The sequence below is a fragment of the Acomys minous genome, assembly GCF_964271855.1.
Source record: "Acomys minous genome assembly, chromosome: 18".
Taxonomy (NCBI): Eukaryota; Metazoa; Chordata; class Mammalia; order Rodentia; family Muridae; genus Acomys; species Acomys minous.
Window position 1 is genome coordinate 70,348,155 of NC_140501.1, and position 26,694 is coordinate 70,374,848.

The following is a 26,694-nucleotide window of genomic DNA, read 5'->3' on the forward strand; positions in this document are numbered from 1 at the left end:
ATCTGCTCTTCTTCCGTGGCCATACTGTCATGTGCTCTGCTTCAAGACCTCTCCTTTCCTTGGTTCTGTCCTGTCTGTGCTACACAGGCCAAAAGCACACACACACACTCTTCCATTCACTAAATTTTATCAATCACCTATAATAATCAATGAATCTACTATTGGGATATGTTTCACAATTACCTGAGGGATATTTTCAGTTGTGTATTTCTACCCTACACACCACCCTAATTCAAAACGAACATTTCTAACATTCATCCCAGTACACTAGAGTTAGTGGGGCTGTGTGGAAATGAGTATGATTTTGGATTTGATGGTTTTGACATGGATGGTCTGGGAATCTTGATACACTGCCCCAGAGAGAAAAGAAGAGTCACTCAGAGTCCTTGCCTATGCCTGGACTGTGTAGGTAGCAAGGTGCTGTGGAGGCAGAGTGCAGAGCTGAATCACCTGGTGGCCAGGCTGGTTGTCAACAGAGCTGGCCCAGCTCGGGTATCACTCCTCAGCCTCACACTCTGCCTTCTTAAGCACAGAGGGCTACTTCCAAACCAAAGCGAGAGGCCACAGACTATGACTTGATCTTCCCAAACATGTGGCATGCTGTATATTGTCCTGTCACTTCTCATTCATTTCTTCTTTTTTTAAATTTTAATTTATTATGTTTATTTTTAAACATATACATGTATATTATTAAACATGAATAAAATAAACTACATACAGTAGGAAGAACCACGAGACAATCAGGAGTTATATCTCCTTCATCTTCTTGTCTATGTATTGAACTATACCATCTCTTTATCATCCACTGAAATGTGTCATACTCTGGATAAAGTCTCCTGACCCCTCTCCCCAATTCCTTGAGCTTGCTGCCAGTCTATCACTACCCCTATTTGCTTGTCTCTCAAGGTCTCATTATGGTTCCCAGAGCAAGCAAGTCTGACATCTTAAGATCTGAAGTGCTTTGCCAAGGGTTGGTCCAGTACTGGGTTCCTAAGGCAGGCCAGGCACTGTCCATCAACTGGTGGGAACATCGCAAGCAGGGTGGGTTAGATGAGCCACAGTGCCTCCCCCAGCATAAATGTGCGATTTCCTTCAAGAAGCATCCCACTGAAAAGACAGCTGCATCTGGTGGGGGGGGGGGGGAGCTGATGGATGTAGTTCCTCCAGATCTCACAGTCTCAGAGATACAGCCAAGCATCAAGGAAAAAAGGCAGCCAGAGCAAACACACAGCTGTATCCTGTGTTCCCCATGTGTGAGCACTCACAGTGGCAACCCACACAGTGTCCCACATTACAGATCAGGGAGACAAGGCACAGAGAGTCTCAAGAACACACAGCTGAAAGTAGCAGAGCAGAATTTGCCTTGGGGAGGTGTGACTCCAGGATTCGACCGGTTCTAGGCGACCTCTACAAATATTGGAAAGTGCTCACTGTATGGAAGGAGGTGGGGGTCATTGTTCATGCAATATTTGATGTTTTCATTTCATTAGGCTTTAGGGTCATTAAAAATAATTTAATCCCATTTGCCAATCTCTGTGGGGCGGTGACTCACCCCCATCCTCAGGAAGTCCACACTTCAGTCAACTCTATTCAGTGAGTCGAAATGTGTGGAAGTCATCGTTTTCCTTACCTCTTCAGCTGCACCATGGGAAAGCAAACTGACTGTGCAGAATCTTGGTCATATGATTTTATAAAATAAGTTATTCTTCCTACTTAAGCTGAAATAATTTTCAATGATAATTGCTGAATGCTCTCCACTGAGCTCAGTTTTTACCTCCTTTCACTGCTTCGAGGTACTGGTAGAAAAGGATTTAAAATTATTGCTTAGAATGCTCTTTTCCTCAGCCAGAGCATTCAAGAGCCTGTTAGGGCACCTTTTCCATTGAACTTTTCAGCAAAGCTTTCCTATGCTAAACACTTTCAAGCAGCAGATTTAAAACAACAACTTAGATATTGATGGTTTCTTCAGGAATCAATACAGAGTTGCTTAGGTGAGGGTGACAGATGCCACACAACAGAAAACTCCAAGCAGCCTTGGCTGAGAGTATAGCAGGGACAGAGAGCATGGCCGATGCCAGGCTGTGAGCAGACTGCCATGAGGTCTAGTGTTAGAGACCTCAGCAGACGGTAGCTTCCTGCAACCAAGAGCACATCTGCTGTGCCAGCAACCCAAGCTCCAGGACCTGGAGATTGGCCTCTGTCAGGAGTCATGCATTTAACCATGACACATTCATATTTTGATGGCTTGAAAAAGAAGGAAAGACAGAAAGAAAAAGAAGGGATGGAGGGAGAAAGAAGTCAGCTCATAAAATAATCAAGTACTCAGAAAAAATGGTATCTCTCTTATAGTCTACATTTTATTTATAATGGTTTCCAAACTTCCTAAATGAAGAGAGCTTTATATTCTTTCTTGGTGTTGGCAGTTGGGAGATCATCTGTTCCTTATTCTTTTTGTAGAAAACACAGCAAATGCTGATCTGGCTCTTAAAGAGTGGTGTTGGTATTAATCCTATTACTTCATTATTTCTCCCTCCTTCCTCAGTCCTCCTTTTCCTTCTTCTACAACCCAGCCGGCATTGTTACAGTGAGTGACCAGCAGCTACCAGTTGGTGTATACATGTGAAAGACTGATATTAGAACAAAAATGCCCACCTTTTTCCCCCTCCTGGGCCTGGAACATAATGCAGTGTCTACATTAGGGGCTTTCAGGATCATGTTCTGGCTCAGTACTAATAAAGTATTGCAACACTGTTTGCACCTTCAATGACAAGGTGTCATCCAGGGATCATTGTTTGAAAGTACTTGGCCTTTTCTTCAGGCCCGGGGGATAATGGGAGCTGACTAGCCTCCAAGCATGGGCTCCTCAAAAGAAATTCAACAAAACTGCCAGTGCCTGATATTTTTCAGAAAGATGATTCAGGGCTTGGGTATTTTCTTCAGGGGAGAGTCCTGCAGTAAGTTGGCAGGATCTATGGAGCTGGCCCCATCCTTCACAAGGCAAAGTGTATGGCTTCCTAGTTTAGGACTGGAAAATGGGAGACACTGTGAGAATAAAAGACACTGGTTTACATTTAGCAGGGTGAAAGGTTTAGGTTATAGTGTGTGTGTGTGTGTGTGTGTGTGTGTGTGTGTGTGTGTGTGTGTGTGTGTGTGTGTGCATGTGCATGTGTGTGTCTGTGTTCTTGATTATCACTGTGGACACTGATTCTGGACTTCAGTTCACCCAGAGCAGATGTGATTTTAGATACTTCTCAATGTGGCATCTGAGTAGTCCCTCTGATTGGCCAGCTCTGCCATAAAGATTATGACCGATTATTCCTCCTAGATACTTGAAAGCACGATGCAGGTTATTATACCCAGTGCAACTAGGCAGTGAGTCAGTATGACATTCCAGAACTTCTAGTCACTTCAACCCAAGAGAGTACCCCACCCACAATTGCTAGCTCAGTTCCTTTGAAGTGGAGTAAAAACTGAAACCTGCCTGTAAAGTGCCTTAGAATGCTTGTTTTATTTCCTTATCCTTTTCCCACCCTCAAGTTTTATTTCTCTTCCAGCCCCAGCTCTAACTACCCTTTGTGCCTAGTACCTCTACACTGTTTATTTAAGGATTATATTTATCAAACCTGATTAAAGTATCTGACTAAATTTTCCTAGGAACAACCACTGTCTTTGTGAGCTTACATTTTACAGCTTACATATTGCTTAATTAAAATAACATGCCGTGAAGAGGCTTGAGTACAACCTTAACAGACTCACTCAAGAGGCAATGGGAATGGGAGCAGGGCACAGGTCCTAATGCTGATCTCTTATCAGCCCTGCAGCCTAGAGCAAAATGCTGAACAGCTAGAAGGGGATGTGGGCTTAAGCCAGAGGGGATTCACACTGTAGGCAACACTGTGCTACATTTCCTTATTTATTTACATGAACACACTTTATACATATACACTTGCACACACACAAACAATAATTGGGCATGTTTACAGGGCACAAATAATATTTTAGCACATATATACTGTGTTATGGTCACATCAAGAACTGGTGTGTCCTTTTTTTTATTTCTTGCTTACCTGGGGTTAGGAGAGTTCAAGACCCCTTTTACTAACTATTTTAAAGCATATTATGCATGATTTGCCAACCGTCATTATCCTACTGTGTTACAGTGCAGTGGAAAGTATTCCTTTGTTCAGCTGCACTCTGTGACCATCAGCCATTCTCCCTTCATGCTTCCCAAGCCATGGTAGCCACCTTTTCCATATCTCAGAGATAAACTTGTATAAATTTCCCCTAAGTAAGAACATACAGAATTTGTTGTTCCAGGCCTGACTTATTTCACTTAACATAGTGGCCTTCCACTGGGAGAGGCGCTGTGCGCCTTTAATCCCAGCACTCAGAAGGCAGAGCCAGGTGGATCTCTATGAGTTTAAGGCCAACCTGGTCTACAAAGAAGTCTAGAACTGCCAAGATAACACAGAGAAACCCTGTCTTGAAAAACTAAAAAACAAACAAACAAAACAAAGCAAAACATAATGGCCTCCAGAGTTAGTACATGCTTCTTTTTCTTTTCAAAGAAGATTTGAATTTATTTTATTTATTTACTTGTGCATGTGTGTTGGCTTCCATATAGAGGTTAGAGGGAAACTTTTCAGGAGTCAGTCCTTTTCTTCCCCTGTGTTTTTGAAGCAGGACATGATGGTTTGAATAAAAGAAAAGTCACAGACTATTTCCAGGGCTATATATGGTCAGGCCCTACTGCTGAAGCCAATCCTCACATATGCCACCAAACACGGAGAAGTAAAAATGGTGCTTAAGTAGGAGCTTCACCCTTAGTGATGCGCATGTTAAAGGTGCTGGAAGGAACACTACACACCACTGGAGGAAAAAGATAATCACTAGTATCTCCCAGCCATAATTCCTGAGACCTACAACAGGTGACCTGCCTGAAAAAAATATGTGTATATTACTGGCACAAGTGTTATGGGAGTAACCAACTACTTTCTGCATGGACTTAAAGCCCCTCTATGAACCCATACTCGACATTGCTAAAGTGGCCAAGAACCTAAGACTAGGTAGCTCATGGGCCTAGGAGAAAAAACTAGTACTATTATTCTGCTAAAGGAACATAGCAATAAAATATCTCTTAATGCTATCTTGTTATACCCGTAGATCACTCAGCTCTCATCAGAGAAGCCTTTCCTTCCAGTAGATCAGAACTAACACAGTTACCCACAACTGACCAAAGTGCAGAGAGTGAGAAACTTTGGAACAGGTCATCTTATTTGAGTTACTTTTAGTTACTTTTCTATTATTGTAAAGAGATCCCATGAGCAAGACAACTTAAAAAATAAAGTATTTAATGTAAAACGCCCAGTTCCATAGGGTAGTGAAGTCAATGACCACCATAGAAGGAAGCTCGTCAGCAGGCAACAGGCAGGCAGGCAGGCTGGTGCTGCAACAGTAGCTGAGAGCTCACACCTGATCTCTTTATGTAGCCCTCTTCTTAAGGCTCAGGGATCTGCACAGGAGAGGAGGAAGAAAGACGGTATGGTAGATGACTTCAAGAAACAAACAGTATCTTCTAGACACAGCCGCACGGGTGCACATATGAACTCACAGAGACCATGGCAGCACACACAAGGCCCACACAGGTTTAGGCCAGATGAGGTCCCATCAGTGAGGTGGCAGTGGACACTGGTTCCCATTTAACCAAGAAGCTATTTCTAAATGATTGCCACAGGCAAAGGAAAAATCAGTTTTTTTCTAGTGGGGTCTCACTGGGTTTATCAACCTCACTGCAGAGAAGGCCTCCTCTCCAGACCAATATAAATGAACTCAATGGTATTTTGTAGACACTATATCTCATTTCCCTCTGTTTGGGCTTCCTTTATTTTTTTTTTTTTTCCTTTTTGTCTTTTGGTCTTTTCCTTGTTTATTTTGATTTTCATTTTTGTGGAGTGTGTGTGTGTGTTTCTTTAGAGTTTTGTTTTTGTCTTTTTTAAGAGAGAGAGAGAGAGAGAGAGAGAGAGAGAGAGAGAGAGAGAGAGAGAGAGAATGTAAAGTAGGGAGGTAGGAAGGACCTGGGGAGTGTGGCCTTCCTGGAGGAAGTCTGTCCCTGGGGCCAGACCCCCAGAGTTGATGCCGGATTCCACTTCTAGTATACACTCTCTGATTCGGGTTTGTGGTGGAAGCCGTGATCTCTCAGATTCCCATTCTAGCTGCCTGCTTTGCACAAACATGTCTACTCACCTCAGAAAGGGAACTCACAATGGACCAAAGCACCTGGCACCAAAGGGTGAAGGGTTACTCACAGCGACCTCTGCTGTCTGATAAGCAAGGGAAGTCCATCCCGACGCAGATGGAGACAACTCCAAGGTCTGCGTGCCTCTCTCAGAAGTTTAGCTGCTTGGAGTCTCCATCCCTAACTATTGTTGACCCCTTATACTGATGATGAGGAACCCTCAAGAATCTTTCAGGTTTCGTTTCCTTCCTTTCTTTTACCTCCTGAGAATAAAGAACCACTTGTTGCCTCCTGCAGGAAATGTTTCACTTCCAAGGAGAATGTTATGCAAAAGCTCACACTGGTTGGTTGGTTGCTCACTTGGTTTTCGGCAAGTACTTTTCAGGGTAGGATTTTACTTGTTTTTCAATGGCATGATGCCTTCAGCAGTGCATGCAATCTTGGGTGGCAAGTCTGTGCACACCTGTGTGGTTACCCTCCACTCCCCCCTGAACGCTGAGCAGAACCTTGCATCTTGCCTTTTTGTTTAGTATTGCTTTATTACTGATTTCTATGACCTCTGAGCCATCTTCAAATTAGAAAAACACACTATGCTCCTCTGGGCTGAGTCTCCAGGCTGAACTGGCATTGCTGGAGGTGCCTTCTGTATTCATTGTAGGTTGTTTTTCTAGTGTCCATGATTATACGCTTCAGAAGGCAATGCCATCTGTCATACAGAAGTGCCGCTCTCACTTTAGGACAGGCTCTTACTGGATGACATAAGGCATCTGAGAACACCACCCTCTTTGAGGAGCTATTAATAGCTGATGACTGTTAGGGGAGGGAATGCCTGTTCTCTTTTTCTCTACACTATTTCCTCTTGTTGTTGTTGTTTTACATTATAATGTTTTTTAATTTACACATTGGCAATTTCGTATGTGTGAACGGTATGTTTTGATCATATTCACTTAATCAGCTTTAAGGGTGGTAGGTTGGCCATGCTCTCAGTGGACAGCCCCGCTCTCATACACATATGGGCAGCAGGAATTGGATTCAGTTGATTATTGTTTTTTGTTGTTGCTGTTTTGTTTTGTTTTTGTCTTCTGTTTTTAAGATATGAAGTTGGATGAAGGATTGGGAGTAGATCTTGGAGGCGTGATGGGCTTGTGTGATCAAAATATATTGTATGCCATGTGTGAAATCTCAAAGAACCCATGAAGAATTTAACATATAGTAAAACGTATACTACACAATTCCCATTTTAACTTTTTGTGAGTACATAGTTTGGAGGCATTAAATATGCTCATTTTGTTATGGGACTATAACCCCTCTAGTCACTCCTCAGGCTCTTTCATCTTCCCAAACTGAAGCTAAGTCTATTAAACAGTAGCTGCTTTCTCATGTACTTGCAGCTTCTGAAACCACAGTTGCACTTTTTTTGTCTCTACGACCATTGGCAGGCCATTTGAAGGGAATCATGAGATGTCTGCTGTTGCATTTAGCATTTGGACCTCATCACCACCACACATGTCTGCCTTCTCCTACACTGCTTTGCCGCTTAGACTGTACACTGTGGTCCACAACCTTGAAAGGTCATTTTGACTTGGCATTTCATCTTTTAGCCTTGTTCATAGTGTCAACCACTCTCTACCCAAGTGTCATGGTCAGTTATGGGCCTTACATGGGGCCAGACCATGGGTACAGACATGGTGGCTCAGCCTTGTTTGTCCTTTCTGAGGCTCTAGGATTTTCCAATGCCTAATAAATCTTCTGCAACCATCAATTCAAATACACAAGTTTGGCCATTCAAATTACTTTTTACAAAAGTACTTTAAAATGCATTAAGTTATTAATTGCCTGCTGGCACTTTAATCAAATGGGAAAATTGACATAGCCAGAGGCATGTATTTTTGTGGAAAGAAAATTTATTTAAGAAGAAACAGCAGCTCTTACTGCTTAATTTAAACTGAGAAAACTGTGGAAAATCAACTGCTATGGAAAATTAATAAAACATTTCCAGCTGCAAACAGTGACTAATTGTACGAGATGAAGACTGCCCAGAATTAATAACTTGCAGTCTTCTGTGTGAAGAACCCCCTACCACTTCAATTTACTGGGAGATTAAATTACTTCTAAGTTTACCATATTAAAGCAGAACATGAATAAAACGTTAGTGGACGCACATCTATTATTTACTGTCTGTGATATGGATATAATTATTTCCAAACAACTACAATGTGACGTGACCAGTAATATTTAAATGACTCTTTTAACAAGAGGATCTACTCAACTTTTTTTTTTTTTAGAAAAAAGTCCATCTGTTACTTTTACAGTAATAAAATCATGCCTAGTAAATTTCTACAGATAGTATATCTCAACCCCATAGATTGGCAGATGCCCCTGTCTCAGCTTATGCCTCTCTCTCTCTCTCTCTCTCTCTCTCTCTCTCTCTCTCTCTCTCTGTTATCAGACACTGCATGGAGAAACAAACCCGCAGCAGAAAAGCAAAAAGACTAATTTCTGACCTCCAATCCCTGATCCACTGTCCAAAGGAGATCCAGGTAGATGCTTACAGGCATCTTGTAGTGTCTGATGTGGTCCTGAGCTTACAGAGCTGGCTGAACAGAGTCCTTCCTTGAAGATGTAAGGACCAGAACAACTTCCAGAGAAAACTGTTATTGGCAAGGGACATACATCAATAAAAGTTCCATCAACTCTTCAGCTTGCTTAAGACATTGTATCATCTCATAGGCCCTTGGTTTCCCCCTAAACAAATGAAGATCAAATAATATTTTCCATCTGTGTTCCTAAGATTGGGCTAGTTCCTTGTCTGAAGGAGGTCATCTACTTTTTAACATACTGACGTTCTTGGATATCTTTGAGAAGTAAGATGTGACAAGAAAATAACATTCAGTGTCCAGCATAGAGCTATTTAAAGGAAACAAATCTAGAGATGAAATTTAGAAAATTAAAGAGCATTCAGTGTGTTTTATTTGTTTGTTTGTCAAATTTTAGCTACTAGAAAATAACCCAATAAGCCAGGAGGGAAGGCATCAACTTGATGCTCAAATCAAGGAAACATGTCAAATGTAGGGAGGCACTGACCCTTCAGTGCATGTGCCGAGGGCATCATTCACTTCTCACTGTTTGATACCGCTGTCAGGAAGGTCTGCACATTGGTCTGGATGTAATAAAGTCAGGCGGTTTAGAAATGTAGAAGCTAAACCTGACGTCTAACAGAACTTATCTGGACACATCGTTTGATTTCTAGGTTTTAAACGTAATTCTGAGCAATATCTGGCAGCACAGCTCTCTGCTGTGTGACATACTGAGGTTTTATCTGCCTCCCAATGCCATTCAGGCTTACTGCTGTAGAAAGAGGTAAGTTGTATAAACTGGGACATTCTTTGAGGCCCTAAAGAACATGATTTTCCAAGGAGCAAAGTGGGGGGCCTGCCACCTCTCCTTCATTGCTCAAGCAAGAAACCACTGAGAGCTTTCTTTTCTAATTGGGTCAATTTGGCTTTCTCTTTTTAGAAACAGGTACTTCAGCAATTCAATACTTATCCATAATCTATGGGGAACCACTGGATTTGAGGAGTCAATAGGAAGGCTACTGGGCCCAGGAAAGCCATCCTCCCTCCTACAAATAGGAAACAGACAACGTCTCATTTGCCATGTTTTGAAATGATAGTGATGATATAATAACTGTCCTGTCTTCTAAAAAAAAACTGAGTTGACTTGGAGAAAGAACCAGATTGAAGATGCTGGTTAGATGGGACAACTTTCAGGCTTACTTGGCCAAGACCCAGCCTGCCTTTGAACCAGCAATCCCCGGTCCTCTCTACCCCTCCAGCATCACTGTATAGGCTAGTGATGGCCCAGCTTTGAACTGAGATAGAAAATGTGCAAAAGTGCAGAGCACTTATTCATCATGCACGAAACTAGACATTTTCTTGCACCCACACAAAATTGCATGTTTCCTACCAAGAGCTGTCAGGCCTCAGTCTCTTCACTCTCACTCCTTTTGGTCAGGTGCTGTCAGTCCAACTGCACCTTCAAAAAATGTCGTTGCCAGGCTCATTATGACTTTCATGCTGCCAACCATATGATCAGCAACCCCAGCTGCTAATGCATTCTCTCTGTTGGTCACCCAGGCTTTCAGGAGAATGGCCTTCTCCTCCTCCTCTGCCTCTAGGCCATTCTCAGATCCACTTTTCACTTTTTAAAAATTAAATTGGGGGGAGGGAACACATGCATGACATACATGTGGGAGTCAGGGAACAACTTATAGGAATCAGTTCTCTCCATTTATTTATTTTGTTAATTTATTGAGAAAGGGATTCTTGGGGTAGCCTTGGCTGTCTAGGACTTACTTTGTAGGTGAAGCAGCCTCGACCTCATAGAGATCTGCCTGCTTCTGCCTCCCAAGTGCTAGGTTTAAAGGAGTATACCACCACTGCCTGGTCTCCATTCTCTCCTTTTACTGTGTGGGTCCTTGATATTGAATTCAAGTCACCAGGCTTGGCAGCAAGCCCCTTTACCTGCTGAGCCATCTTTATAGCATCAGGTCTACTTTTTGATGCTGGTCTCTTCCTTGAGACCATGGCACTATTACGTCTAGTGCAAAATATTTACTTAAACCTCCATTTCTGCAGCTAGGATACTATCTGATGGCTGGGAGTTCCACATTGTGTGGTCCTGTACAATGTAGGCACTTATTAAACAAAGCACTGATACAATATCAAGTGTTCAAAATATTCACATTAAATTAATGCTGGGATTTCCCTGTCTGTAGGGTATTTGAAATTACCCTGCCTCACACAGGGACTAGTGCCTGAAGTCAGATTTGAAGGGGAAAATCTCATATAGGCAAAAATCAACCTTGAACGTCTCTTGGATTCAACATATTAGTTTTAGGATAAGCCCATCCTGGCCAGTCTCTCCCATGATTGGAATAGGACTTGCTGCATCTTTTGTTGAATACTAGATGAATGTGTCAGTTTGACAGGAGTCAGGGTGTCTGAGCCATGCATGCCTTAAACACCAGCCTCACACTAGCCATAGAAGCACTTGAGCATGGGTGGCACAGCATAGGAAAATACCTGCATTTCTTAATTGTGATTTCTGTGGGTTCTTAGAATATACTTCAGTTATGCAAACCTTGTTGCAGACTGAATGTTGACTTTCCTTTGTCGCTGGGAACTAGAATCATCTGTGGGACTTTAACAAACCACATACGACCTTACTTCAGACTTACTGAGCTTCCCTAGGTACAGTGGCCAAGTCTCTCTGTCTTATTTTTCTTAGGGTCTATAGCACAGTCAACGCATAGAGTGTGAGAGCTCTATTCTGTGTACACCATCCCCGGCAGACACCACTGGCATTTAGTGGGTTCTAGGCCCGTTCTTTGTGAGAAAGGGTTGCTGTTTTACAAAATCTTATTCCCATTCTTCCATATTTTGGGGGAGGTTTACAGAATACACTGCCAGGTGAATAAAATAAGTGTCCCATACCTGTCAGAGCCCTCTCCTAACCCGCCAACGCTTGAAGACACAGGCAAGGAGAGTCAGTCCAATCGATGTGCATCTTAGTAGGCAAAGCACTAGTTCTTTTCTCTTCTTTCTCCAATTATGATTTAACTATCCTATTTAGTTTTAGAAACTGGTTTCATACACCAAGGTTGCACTTATAGAATGGGCTTTTAAGCCTCACTCCAATTTCCTGTGTTGCCAGCACTAACACCTCAGAAGGAGACTGTCTGTGGAGGTAAGGCCTTGACATCATTGGGTGGGCCTTAAACCACCATGGCTGGTGTAAGTGCAGCTGTGAACACAGAGGCACCAGGGATGACCACGTACAGAGTAAGACCTTGTGAGACACAGGAAGTAGTCAGCCATCACTAAGGCAAGAAGAAAAACACCTGCCAACACTTGATCATGAATTTGTAGCCTCTGTAACTGTGAACAGGTTCTATTCTACGGGCCATCCTGTCCATCTTCTTATAGCAGCTCTAATGACTTCATATAACTGCCGTGATGGTAACTACAGATAAACCAAGTACTAAGTAGTTATCTCTCTGTTGTACTAAGTCAAACTATACAGCTTGGGTTGTGGCTTCAAGGGGCTACGTGGGACTTAAGAAGCCGCTCAGCAGGTAAGAGCACTGTTGTTTTTGCAGAGGGCCAAAGTTCAGTTCCCAGATCCCACACAATAGGTCACAATATCTGTAATTTCTGTTCCAGGGGTTCTACACTTCTCTTTTGACACCTTTTTCTGACCTCTGTGGATACCAGGCATACATGGGGTACATGCACATACATGCAGGGAAAACACTCATACACATTAGAATAATGACTCCAAAAGGAAAAATTAAAATGAACTTTCTAAGAGATACCTCTGCAGAACAACTTGTATTTTAGAGCTTATCCTGGTTATTTCCCCTTCTCTTTATAAGCCCATTCTCCACTCCTCCTGCCTTCCAAGTGAGTGGGAGATTGGAAGGCAAAGAGACAATTAGGTTATTTATCTTAGCCTCTCTCCATGAAGGGCCATATCTGCTTTTTCCCCTAGCCATACCCTCCCTGTGTTCTCTAGTATCTGTTCTTTTCTATGTTCTTTCAGATCTCCTACTCCTGGCTCTTAAATAACTCTCCTCTTTATGTAACTTTCCTTAACTGTACTTACTCTTTAAATTTTTTAAATTTTAATTTTATTAATTTATTCAGATTACAACTAAATTGTTATCCCATCACTTGTATCCTCCCATTCCTCCCTCCTGCTTTTACCCTATTCCCCTCCCCTAAGTCTATGACTGAGAGGGAACTTCTCCTCCCCTACTATATGGTCATAGGCTATCAAGTCTCATCTTGGTATCCTGCTTATTCTTTCTTTGAGTGTCACCAGGGCTCCCCACCAAGGGGAGGTGGTCAAATATGGAGCACTAGAGTTCATGTCAGAGTCAGTCCCCACTTCCACATAACTGTGGAGAATGTCCTGTCCATTGGGTAGATCAGAGTAGGAGTTCGATGTTTACTACTGTTATTGTCCTTTGTTAGTGCAATAGTTTGAGCAGATACCCCTGTGCCCCAATCCACCATCACGATGTTCTTCTTGTAGGTTTCTAGGACCATCTGGGTCCTTCTATTTCCCCATCTCCTATATTTCTCTTACCTAGAGTCTTAGTAGGATGTCCTCACATCTATCCTAATCTCCTGGTAAGTAAAGACTTTCATGGGAAGTGCCTTTTGGGCTAGTGCCCAAGTATAAGTGAAAATATACCATATGAGTCTTTTTGCTTCTGGGTTAACTCACTCATTATGATAATTTCTAGTCCCATCCATTTGTCCACAAATTTCATGATTTCCTTGTTTTTAATAGCTCAGTAGTATTCCATAGTGTAAATGTACCACAGTTTCTTTATCCATTCTTCAACTGAGGGACATGTAGGGTGTTTCTAGGTTCTGGTTATTATGAATAAGGCTGCTATGAACATGGTTGAGCATATGTCCTTGTTGTGTGGTGGAGCATTTTCTGGGTATATTCCAAGGAGTGGAATATGTGGGTCTTGAGGAAGCCCTATTACCAGTTTTCTAAGCCATTGAGCATTTTTAAGGGTTTCTCAGCCATTCCATATTCCTCTGTTGAGAATGCTCTGTTTAGTTCTGAGTCCCATTTCTCAATTGGGTCATTTGGTTTGGTGGTGTTTAATTTCTTGAGTTCTTTATATATTTTGGATATCAGATTTCCTACTCCTGGCTCTCAAATAACTCTCTCCTTTACGTTAATTTCCTTAACCCTACTTACTCTTAAACCTACTAACTATGCCATGGACATAACGCTTATTTAAGCTCTTTCTTCGTGCAGCTCTTTGGATGGGCTCTTTGGCATTTTGTTTTGTTTTGTCTTGTTTTGTTTTGTTTTGTCAGAACACTGACTGATACAGCAGTCACTATTTAGCAAAAGTCAGTCACACAAATGAATGTTTTGGTGTCAGACAGCCTTGGCAACAACCCATCCACGAGTGGCTTTGTAACTGGGGCAAGTTTATGGGAAATTACTGATTTTCTCACACAGCACTGCTGGACATGGTCTCTACTCAACAGCAGCATGCAGGGGAAAGAGGGCCACATGGAAATGAAACCATTCAGCTGCTAAGGCACTGAGACAAGACCTTCAGGTCCCCATGAGAATTACAGACTCAGCTTTTGGCCCAGTGTACCCTGGCCTACAGAAACCCTAAGAGAACTCATGTCTGTTGATTCCAGCAGCTAAGTCTGTGGTGAGAAAACAAGTTTATGTCCCAGCCACAAAGCCAGGAAACTCTTAATCTTCTCTACAGAAGATGAATGGTCCAACTCAGACACACAACTGCAAGTGATGCATCTCTACCTCCTATACCTCCAGCCCACCTAGCATGGATGCTCACCTTCCAGAAACAAGATTTCAAACAACATTAAAGAACAACGGCCACACAACCAGCACGGGTCTCCCCACTACTGGCTAATGGGATAAATAAACAAGTGACCAAAAGGACACTAAGGAGCTCTTGGTGCCCCGTGGAGTTTTAGGAGGCCCACTCAGTTCAGTAATGACAGTGGAGTACTCTGGGAAGCTTGACAGTTCAAGACAGGAGAGAGAAAGGTTGCCAAGAGGTAATTGTCCAGGCATATTTGCTCTTATCAGACTACCTACGGTTCTGAACCACTATGCTGTCTTCTGAAACAGCTCAGCTCTTAAAGAAACAGTCAAGTAATGTAAAACAGCAACTGTTTCCAGAGACATGTCTGGAAATTTAAAGAAGGGATGTAACTATTTTGACAAATAGAACATATTTAGTGCTAGGAATTCATGTTTACTGTTAAAGAACTCTCAAACCTCCATGTTTGTAAAGGGTTATTGTTGCTAAAGGCAGTTTTAAAGGAGGTCGGAAGTGTGCACTTCAGGTAGATTTTGATGCTTTCAACATTTAGATCTGGAGCCAGGCGTGGTGGAGCACGTCTTTAATACCAGCACTATGGGAGGTATAGGCAGGTCCAAATCAAGTCCAGGGCAGCCAAGACTACACAGAGAAGCCTTATCTCAAAAACAAAACAAAGCAAAACAAAACAAACAAAAAGAAAAAAACAGAAAACTCTACAAAATTTTAGATCTGGGGTGGGAGTTGTGGGAGGCATGGTGATAACAGGAGTTGGGAGGCAGAGACAAACAGATCTCTATGCATTTGAGGCCAGCCTGGTCTGCTCGACAAGTTCCAGGCCAGCCCGGGCTACCTAGTGAGACCCTGACTTGACAAAACAAAACAAAACATTTTTTGAACCAACACCTCTGGGCCTGCCTCCTCTGCCAGAGTACACTGGATCGTGTTAGCATCTACTGACTGACATCAGTGACTCCTGTCCTCCAAACACTAGGGTACCCAGATCCAGGCTTTGTGTCCTTGGGAAGCACTGTGTGTGTCAGTGGCCATGCCTGGACAGTTCACACCTACAAGAATAGGAGCCCTATACCTGAAAGCTCATGAACTCAGGAAGGTAAGGGACACAACATATGTATTGCCAAGGTTCCTCAGAGCCAGGCCAGCCACCTGCCAAGCGGACATCATGTGATAATGAGGTTTAATTCGCATGCAGAGCCAATGTGTAGGGTCATTCTCCATAGAGAGTGAGTTTGCAGTCAGCAGTGGAGGTCGGCTCATTTCTGCTTTCCACTTGCAGTCTGGAAACAACAGGTGGGTCCATGGTCCTCAGCTTGGACTGGCATCCTAACAATGCTTTTCAGGCTCATATGACTTCAAGTGCACAGTGTTTTCTCCCTGTATTGAAGAGGTGAGTGAGAAGCCAGCTGGCAGCACTATGGCAGCAAGGTGCCTTTTGGTTAGCAGATGTCAGAGTTTGGTGGTCCCGTTGGTTGCCTGGTGCATGGATTCACAATCTTCTCCAGGGAGAGCTCTGGTCAGCTACAGCACTGCCATGTGAGTTGCTGAAGCCTAGAAAAGTCTGCAGCTTCCAACTCTGAAAGCCAGGCTCGCACCACCGGTGAGTGTGGCATTCATCCCAGAGAACAGTGTATTGCCTGCTGGCCTTACTGCTACACAGTGCTCTTTAACAATGATGATGGCTGCTGCTTGACTTTTGACTTCAAGGTAGACTCTGCCAAACAGCATCCAATGTGTCCTGTCCACCATGGGACACTTCTACGGCATGGACAAAAGAGCCGCAACCTGGGACTTCACAACCATGGAGGTGCTGCACCAGAATGACATCACTCAGGTGTCTACTGATGAGGTAGCAAGCAGGAGTGTGGTGATGTGTACCCTGCTGGTGTGATAAAGCATGGCAATGTGGGTTTTCCAGAGCACAGAGGCTTTGATCTGGGGCCTCCGGATAATATTATGCGAGTTACCACCATTCAGCGTGAGGAACTGGGCTGAACAGGCCCTGCTGTTGGTAGGGTGGCAAGAAACCCTGCCCTCGTTTTAATACTGTGAACACAGAGCAAGGTAATACGCATGTTTGTTTGGGTGTCATTGGTAAAAGTGCCAGTACGAAAGGCAACAGGAGTTTTTTCTTTGTTTTGATTTTGCTATTGCATTCTATTTTAACCAAAGTTTCTCTTTAGCTTACCAGGCAAAATTGTCCCATGGACTTAAAAAAGAAAAGCTAAGAGAAGTATATAAGTTTGTCTGTTAGTGAATTAAATAGAAATAGTGAACACGAAAAAAAATTCTTATAAGCATTTAAGGGAATCAAAATTCTTGACTTATTAGTTTTCGGTTGTTCTGTGGAATGATGCTGAGCTCTGAAATAAAGGGCTGAGGTCTTTGCTCAATCCTAGTGCTAATTGTTATAGCAGGCCATGCTAAGATAAGGAGCCACAACTCTATTAGCAACGGCAAAGATCTAAGCAGCTAATTCAGTGTGCATGCATGGAAGGGGATACAGGCTTGCAAAGATATCTTTACATTTTCATCTTAAGAGCGTCAATTAATTGCATGCCTCTTCCACAAAACCTTGTAAAAAACACTCTCACAGACTCACCAAGAACTTTTCCTCTTGATATCAGATGAGAAGTGATTGTATAATTACATTACTTGCATAATTAAATATGAATTCAGAGCCTCCGAACTGTACAATATCATGGTTTAACTTTCTAATAGAATTATTATGCCTTTGGTGTAGAACCTTTTTTGCTATGCAAAGAAGATCCAATTAGTGAATGAGATGACATTAACTTCAGGGTCATTTTTTTTTTCAACGAATGGGTTTAGATTTAAAATGATTCACAGAATTTCTTTCTCATTTTCTTACTGGGATTCAACTCATAGTACTTGGCATGTGAGTGATCTACTAGGCTTTATTAACTATTGTCCAGGGCAGGAAAAAATATCCAGCCAATATTTAGATACGGAAAGACTCTTCTCAGAGTTATCAGGCTTCTGGGAAGAGCCCCTCCAATACCCCCTGAGAGACACCACAAGCCTTTATTAGACATCATAAACACATGTAATGACCTTGTGGGTAGGTTCCATAATGATCATATGAGGTCACACTTGTTTCTTAGGATGAAAAGTGTTGATTGGTACATGTTCCTGATAGAATAATTAATTCATGTTAAAAACATGATGGTGGCTGGAGAGATAGCAGTTGAGAGCACTTTCTACTCTTACAGAGGACTGGGATTCCATCCCAGGATCCAATGGACTATAATCCCAGCTCCAAGGGTTCTGATGGCCTCTGAAGGCACTGCAAAATCACATGTGTACATAGGCATACATGCATGCAAAACACTCATACACATTGAATAAATCAACTAGGAAATCTTAGAAAAAAAGAGTTCAGATAAGAAGGAAAACAAGAACATCATCATACACTTCATAGTTGTTGAAATGCACACCAGCTCCAAGCCTCTTTGTGAAAGTCTGTCAGTCAAAAAGGATCCATTGTCTCTACTGGTGGGAATGACCAGGAGGAGCTGACAACCTCCCACAGCTTTTTTATGTTGATAGCTTCTGTATCTGTACAGTATGATGCAGTCTGGTAAGCCAGGAAGTTGTAGCACAGTGGGCCTCCACATGCCTCACAGGAAAGTGGTAGTGTAACAGAAGTCAAGCCTGGTGCACACGCCCACTCCAATCTCTCCTTGGAGTCTATCAAATGACACTACATTGGCTGCAGCAGGTTACACAGTATCTTTCTATTGTTGTGAGGAGACACTGTGGTGATGGCAATTCTTCTAAAAGAAAGCATTTAGTTGGGGCTTGTTTACAATTTCAAAGGGTGAGTCCAAAAGCATCCTGGGAAGGACCACGGTGGCAGGTAGGCAGGCATGGTGCTGGAGAAGTAGCTGAGGGCTCACATCTGATTTGCAAGATGGAGGCAGAGACAGCGCACTGGTAATGGTGACAATCTTTGGAAACCTTAAAGCTCACCCTTAGTGACGCACTTCCTCCAATAAGGCTATACCTCCTAATCCTTCCCAAACAGTTCCACTCCTTGGTGATTAAACATTCAATTTTATGAGCCAAGGGGCTGTTCTCACTTAAACCACTCCAAGTTGTGAGGGTTTAGGTTGTTTATTTATAGGCTAATCTATCTGTGCTAGGAGGATAAAGGCAGAAGTAAAAATAGGAATATTGTTTCTATTTTCTACACAGTCTAATTAGAAACTTTGAACACTTCCTTTGGTTTGATATGGAAATTAAAAAAATTATTGTCAGTCTGACAAACAACTATTTACCAAGTAGTATGATGTATCTCCATTGTCTCTGAGTCCTTTAGCTGATTATTTTTAAAAAGCTAATTAAAAAAATCAATTCTGTTTAGAGTTGATATTTTTATCTTTATTAGTCAAAAACACAATTCCTTGGTGTGTGTGTGTGTGTGTGTGTGTGTGTGTGTGTGTGTGTGTGTGTGTGTGTGTGTGTGCCATGCCACTCCTATAAAAGTCAGAAGACAACTTTGGAAGTCTGTTCTTTCCTTCCACTATGAGTCTTGGCAATGAAATTCAAGTCGTCAGGCCTTCTTGGTGAACTTTACCCCCTGAGTCATCTCACTATCCCATATTCACTAATTTTTATGCTCAAATTATGAAAGTTATAAATTATTCTAGCAGGATGGTTTCTTTTAAAGTATCATGAGCTCAAGTACACAGAGATTGCTCTTTACTGACATATATTGAAATGACACTGTTGCATTTTTTGAATTTAATTGTTCTGAATTTAATCGTTCCAGAACTGAAAAACTTGGATTACCTCCAGCCAGTCCGAGGTCTGACATTGCTGATTGACAGGTTCCAGGCAAGAAGAGATCGGGTTCTTTGCCAGTCATCTTGGCAGATCATCCTCCTGTCTTCATGGCATTAAATTTAAGGACCCTGCAAATAGGTGCTCTCACAGAGCCCACTGCCTGGAATTGGAGCTGTACCTTATCCTCAAATTCTTCTGCAGTCCCGTGATCTGAGCACCCAGGTTTACTCACATAAGTCATCAGACTGGCTTCGCTTTTCTGTTGTTGCTGTTTGTAGACTTCTTTTCTAATTCTAAGGACCTTGGAACTTAGCAGAAATGTACACTCCTTTTTATTGTGCATGTCTTTTATTCCTTGTGTCCACATGCTTCTCCTGAAATATATCGGTGCTCAGCTGGAGTAGAAAAATGGCCTCTGTTTTTTGACTGTGATGATCAGAATTTTCAGACACCCTAATGGCACAGGGGCCAACTGTCAACCCCTAGACGCTATCAGGTTTACCGATTCAAGTCGTGGGTGGCACCCAATGGAATGGTACTTTGTTCCTGCAGGGAAGAAGGACTTGAGGCTTTATGATGGGTGTGAATGACAGGTGATGCTGCTGAGCCTCCAACCTTTCCCCTTGTGTTCTGACTAGGGAGGATGTGCATTTTCACAAGCAAGCTTTGAACATCCTCAAACATATATTTTTTAATGTGTGTGTTGTCTCCCTAAGTTGTAAACTCCTTAAAGAGAGATGCCTGGTCCATGAACTGGTTATTGGCTGCTTCATCTGCAGCCAGGGAATACTAGCTGCCTCCACAGAGACCATGAAGACTCGTTAGGTGACTGGGGCCTGAACTCTGGCCTCGCTCTATCAGTTACTTTTCTAGTGTTCTGATAAGATACACAAACTGGAAGCAACTTACAGAAGAAAGAGTTGATTTGGGCTGGCATTTCCAGAGGGAGAGTCGATTATGCAGTGGGGAGGGTGAGAGTGGGGTGGGTGGCAGCAGGCATCCAGAGTAAGAACCGGAGAAATCACATCTCCAACCAAACTGGAAATGAGGTGATGCTATGAACTCTCGAAGCCTGCCTGCAGTGACACTCTTTCTCTAAATGGATTGTGCCATCTCTGCAACTTGGGACCAGCTGTTGAAATATGTGAGTCCATGGGGCAGGGGTACTGCTCATTAAAACCACCACGTCAATAGTTAAAGAATGAAAAAAAAAAACCAAGTACATCCACCACCACCCCCCACACACACCTATTTTCTTATTGCTTTGGAGATAAGATCTTGCTAAGTTTCCCAGACTGACCTTGAACTTGTAGTCCTACTGCCTCAGTCTCCTGAGTAGCTAGGATTGCAGGCCTGTCCCAATGTACTCAGCTTGCCTTTTTTCATTAATACAAGTATTCAGTCCTGTAGCAGGAGAATGGATTTGGGAATAGTTACTGCTTAGCATCTGAAGCATTTCTGACCCTTAAACCGAAATCCAAGTACATGATCCAGGGCCCACCTGGCTCTCTATTAAAAGCTGTTGACTTTCTGTTTTTATATAGGTGATGATCTTTTTCATACAGAGGATCATCTGTATCCTCTGATGGCAACATATAAGAAAATCTTGACACCTGATTTAACTGTGATGGACTCAATTTTCAAAATTAGTTTAATGATGGAGATGTCAAGGGTCAAGCCCAAACCTTACCAAGTTTCCTGGAATGAGTAGTCAGGTGGCTCACAGCATTTTTTTCTGCTTCAAGTGAATGTGTAGAGTGACAGGCAGACTCAATACACAGGTCTTTACAACTCCACTGGCAAAACGAAATGGTACATCTCAGCCATGAAAAATTATTATCATCACCATTCAAAGAAAATAATAACCAGCATCAAATAATTGATGGTATTTAGTTAGAAAAAGGTTGTCTAGAGAAATTAGTGGGGGCCTAACTCAAAAGAATGTGGGAGGGGCCTCCAGCACCTCACCATAGTTATGTTGTATATGGTAATTCAATTTCAATACGACATTTTGTGTCACATTAATTTAATGTTGTTAATTTGAATTTTATTGGTTTTGCAATTTGTTTGTAATTAGTGCATTCACTCGGTTTTTATAATTGAATAAGAACTACGACGTTAGGAGCTCATAACTAGTTTTATGTTCATACAGGTTTAAGTAATATTATTATAAGCGTAATTGAAGTCAACATCTGGAGAACAGTGGGAGATATTTTTGAAGCATTTGTACAACTGTATGTAGAGAGGCTATTATACAGCATTTGTATGCCAGCACTACTTTTACTGCTATTCCAGAGGAATTAAACATTTTAAGAGTAATTCTAATGTAGTAGTTACTACTTGTGTAGTTACTATTTGTGTATATTCAAGTGTATGACTATATATATATATATATATTCCAAAATCCATGATGGCTTTGAATTCCTAGAAGATGTGTTGTACTTAAATATATTCCCCCGACCAACAAGTCGAAAGCTTGTGCCCTTAATCAGAATCAAATGACCTTTGTCTCTTCTGATTAGTTTTGCTTTGAAGTCTATCTTGTCAAGTCAGGGCAGGGATGCTTACATGTGTCCTGGTCTCATTTGCTTGGAATACTTTTCTCCATCTTTTCACTCACTGTGCATCCTCCAGGTGAAGTGTATTTCTTGAGGACAGAAAAAGATGGATATTGTTTCCTAATCCAATCAGCTAGCCTATGGCTTTTGATTTTGGAGTTAAGGCCATCAATATTTAGTTATCATTTTAAAAGTGTGTGTTTATTGTTGTCATTTTGTTGCATTTATGGTGTTTGCTTTCTTGGTACCATTTTATATCCAGTCATAGTACTACTTTTTTCTTCCTGTAACCTTTTAGATATACTTATCTTTCTTTTTAGTACAAAAGACTCCTTGCAGTGTTCTCTTTGGGGGCTGGGTTTGTACATGAATTCCTTTAGGTTTTTTTTTTTAATGGTGCCAAGTTTCTTTCTCCTTCAATTATAGGAGATAGTTTTACCAAGTAGACTGGTCAGTGTTTGGGTCTGTGGTCTTTTAGGACTTGAAGTACATTGCTTTTCAAGCTGTTTTGGCTTTAAAAGACATTGAGAAGTCAGCTGCTATTCTGATGGGAAGATTAGTATGTCAGGTTAGCGTGGACAGATCTTCCTGTCCTGGAAGCACCAAATGGCATGTCATGGAATGGCGTGGTGTGGCATGGCAAAGGGGTCTTACCGCCAGCAACATTTTGCTTGGGCAAAGTGCTGTGGCAGGCAGGGAGGCAGGGTGGGGCCAAAGGCAGCCATGTGTGTATGTGCATGGCCGCTTGGGGAAGGTGCCAGTGCAGGTGGAGCAGCTATGTGTGATGTAGCCAAAGGGATCTTACAACTGGTGGCTTGACTGTTGTGCCTCTGCCAAGGCCCTAGGACAAGCAGCACAATGGAACCCCTTCTCCTTTCGACTCCCAGGACTGGCCTAGAACCTAGGGCTTCAAATAAACAAAGCAAGCACTCTTCACTGTATTATAGCCCCAGCCTTTTCCTTCTTAAATTCCTACCTTAAACTGAGCATGCATAGTAATGTGCTCACCCTCGAAGTTCTCTTAGTACAAATATGTGTATGCTTCCCAAATAAAATCCTCAATCCCCACCACCACCTCCCCAGGGAACTTCTGAGAGGCCTCTTACCTGCCACAGGCAATCTACTTTTCTCCACTCATTCATGCTGTAACCTTGTGTTTGGCCTTTGCACTCACCAACTCACCACCAACCCATTTTGTTGGGCTACATCGGTACTATAAAAGGTCAGTGTATTGAAGATGAACCCCAGAGCCCAGTCCTGACCCTGTAAGTTTATGCAGTGGGAAATGTTGATGGAGTGATTTAAAAAAAAAAAATCTATTAGATCTCCTGGCTCCTGTTTGGATTCTCTCTTTAGGATTTCCACACAGAATGGAGGTACCAGGATAGAGTGTTCCATGTGTCCTGATGTCAGCATCTCAAGCCCTGAGTCTGTACAGTGTGGCCTGTTTTACCTGCTGCAGGTCCCCTGCTACATTACTCCTTGCTAGGAGCCCAGGCATGTCATTTGCTCATTTGATGGTGGTGATGCCTGCTGCCTGGTCTTTAAAAAACAAGAAAAGATGTTGACAGTCAGATCCTCTTAACTTGCATCTCTAACCTGAGGGAGACTCTGGACCAGAGCCTGGGTTGTGGGGAGGGAAGAATCAGAAAGACAGAGAAAAAAAGACTCTCCTTACTGAGAAACCAAAAGTCACTGAGGGGTGTGCCCCAGAGGCAGTCTGCAAATCCACTTCCTTTGTCATAACAAGAGCAAATCCCACCTTTGAAGTATTCTTTCTAGTTATGAGGGAATGTCTTTTGTTTAATCCATTTTAGCCCTTAATAACTGACCTGGATCAAACTCATTAGATTACACAACATTCATGCTGATTTTAAACTGGTCTGGGGGCAGGGAGCAGGTCAAGTTCTAAATACTGGGCAGCAAACCTTTAGAATAATCAACATCTCTGTTGACTTCCTTTTCTCTGAGAAGCAAACTGGCCGCTTTGCCTCCCTGTGTCATCATTGTTAGCATTGTTACCCGGATTTTGGTGAATGTCATTGAAATTATATTTTGAATGATCTTCTATAACCAACCCTTACTCACATACTCATGGTGGGGTGAGGGGCCGATGCTCATCAATAGTTCACAAAGTCTTCAACTAACAGTCAAGGGTCAGGCTGAGGAGACAGTTGTAAGTGTAAAGCCCTGGGTTTGGGTTCCTTCCATCACCTGTGGAAAACATTTGGTGTGGTGCTGCCCACTTGGCAATCTCAGTGCTGGGGAGATGGAGGTAGCCCCTCCATCTTACCTGCCAGACAGCCTGGACTCATTGAGAGTCCAATACAATTGGACTAGTTCTGACTACACAGTGAAGTGAAGTGGACAGCTTGCTTCCCAGAGTAAAAGTGGTCAATAAAGATGTAGATTATTCTTAAGATTTACTACATGGACAACCACAGTCAATCTCTGACCTCCACAAGCTCAGGCACACACTTGGATACACCATCATGTAAACACATTGCCCCTCACCTCCACCCCCCTGCAGGCACACACAAACCGGGAAACAGCAGCACATAAGCACATATACTTCCCCCGCCCCAGGCACATGAAGGACCACTTCCTGTTTCAGGGATAAGTACACACTTTTCCAGCAGTAGAGACACTTAGCTTCTCACTCTTGATCTCAGTGCCTTCTACTTCACCAGCACTTGTCTTCCTGAACAAGAAAATCAAAGAAAGTCTGTTCATAAAATATAATCCACTTCTTCAATCTGGGAGAGAGCGCTTGACTCTATTCCTTACTAGAGTGCACAGGGCTCTGTTAAAACAAGCCCCAGCCATTCCCTAAGTCCTGAACCCAGGGCTTTGCAATGCTGTCCTCCAGCACAGAGCTTACAGCTCCCCCCTCTACCTGCTCACTAGGCATCTTTGCAGACTGGTATCTGTTTACTGATTTTTAACAATACCCATTGTTTCTCAAATCTTTTCAGTTCGGTGGACTGCTGAGCAGACTTCCCAGAAAACAAGGCCAAGCAGGAAGGAATAGGCTGAAGCACATCCCTGCAAGCAGTCACCCTCTTGTCCTAATGAAACAGAGACGACAACCATGTGACAGTGGAGGTGCTGATATCTGCAACTTGAATTTCTTAAAAGGGCATCATCCATTGGTAAAGTGCTTGCTGAGCAAGCATAAGGATCCATCCATACTCCCAGGATCCACATAAGAAACAGGGCATGGTAGTGTGCATCTGACACCCTACCAAGGGTATTGTTGTTGGTGGTGGTGGTGATGGTAGTGGTGGTAGTGGTGGTGGTGGTGATGGTTATGGTGATGGTGGTGGTGGTGGTGATGGTGATGGTGGTGGTGGTGGTGGTGGTGATGGTGGTGGTGGTGGTGGTGGTGATAGTGGTGATGGTGATGGTGGTGGTGGTGGTAGTGTAGTGGTGGTGGTGGTGGTGGTGATGGTGATGGTGGTGGTGGTAGTGGTGGTGGTGATGGTTATGGTGATGGTGGTGGTGGTGGTGGTGATGGTTATGGTGGTGGTGATGGTTATGGTGGTGGTGGTGGTGGTGGAGATGGTGATGGTGGTGGTGGTGATGATAGTGGTGATGGTGATGGTGGTGGTGGTAGTGGTGGTGGTGGTAGATGATTGACTGAAGCTATCAATCAGCCAGTCTAGCCAACTGGGAAGTTTCAGTTCACTGAGAGACTGTGTCTCAAAAAAAATGTGGAAAGTGACAGATGCTGACACCCGTCCATATGTACACATGTACATGTAACCATACTCACATGTGTGCAAATGTATACACTATACAAAAAAAATCAAAAATTAATGTGTCATCACATTAATGACACATGTCAATGGCATTTGTTCTCACAGGCACTCAAACTTTCCACAGAAAGCAAGCACGTCCCTTCATCTCTTGGCATCGCATTCATCACAAGGCACTCCCCAGGGCAGGTGACTTCTTAAAGTCTCAAACAGGATTTCCTCACACAAGAAGGCTGAACTATCATCCATATTATCAGGAGAGCCACACTAGGTCACACATATGTAACTTGCCACTTTTTCATGAGCAGAGAGGAAGGTACTATTGGCTACAGTGTTTGACACTTAAAACAACTTATTGGGTGCCACAGCAATTGACTTATTCTCATGATGCCGTCTGGTCTCAGCCCCTCACACAGGCAGGTAGGAAATGTAGCGAGTGGTCTTGAGGGACAACAGGGTTCAGGACATGTTGTCCCCGGTGTGGGTCTTAAGCACAGGACAAAGCAGCAGACACATCAGTGTCATCCTCACCTCCTCTTGTCTGTGTTGCCTCAAACAGGTCCTGTTAGAGAGGGGCTTGCTCTGGACCTCAGGTCCATGGGTAGAGACAGAGACACAGCATCCTGCCAAGTGAATTGTGCTAAGTTCTCCCTAGTTCATGTCTTGTGGCCTTCTGGTCACACCATTGCATGGCTGCCTTTAAAAACACCATTTTCTTTGTTTCTTTGGGTTTTCAGTTATGAAGTCACCATGTTGCACAAAGCTTACATCAGATAAATATGTCCTGCTTCTTTTCTACCCTGCCTCACAGACATCTGGCTTACAGACACAGACACCTAGAATAGCCAAAACAAAACAAAACAAAACAAAAACAAAACAACCCCCAAAACAGAACAAAAACAAACAAACAAAAACCCC

The 26,694-nt window shown here is 42.8% G+C and overlaps 1 long non-coding RNA gene across 1 annotated transcript; it reads left to right on the forward strand.

The window, feature by feature from the left end:
* The first annotated feature begins 19,157 nt into the window (after nucleotides 1-19,157).
* Nucleotides 19,158-25,713, forward strand: LOC311589657. The gene is made up of 2 exons (XR_014776600.1): nucleotides 19,158-19,598; nucleotides 24,994-25,713. It is a non-coding gene; the product is annotated as an uncharacterized lncRNA (long non-coding RNA).
* Nucleotides 25,714-26,694: the final 981 nt, after the last annotated feature.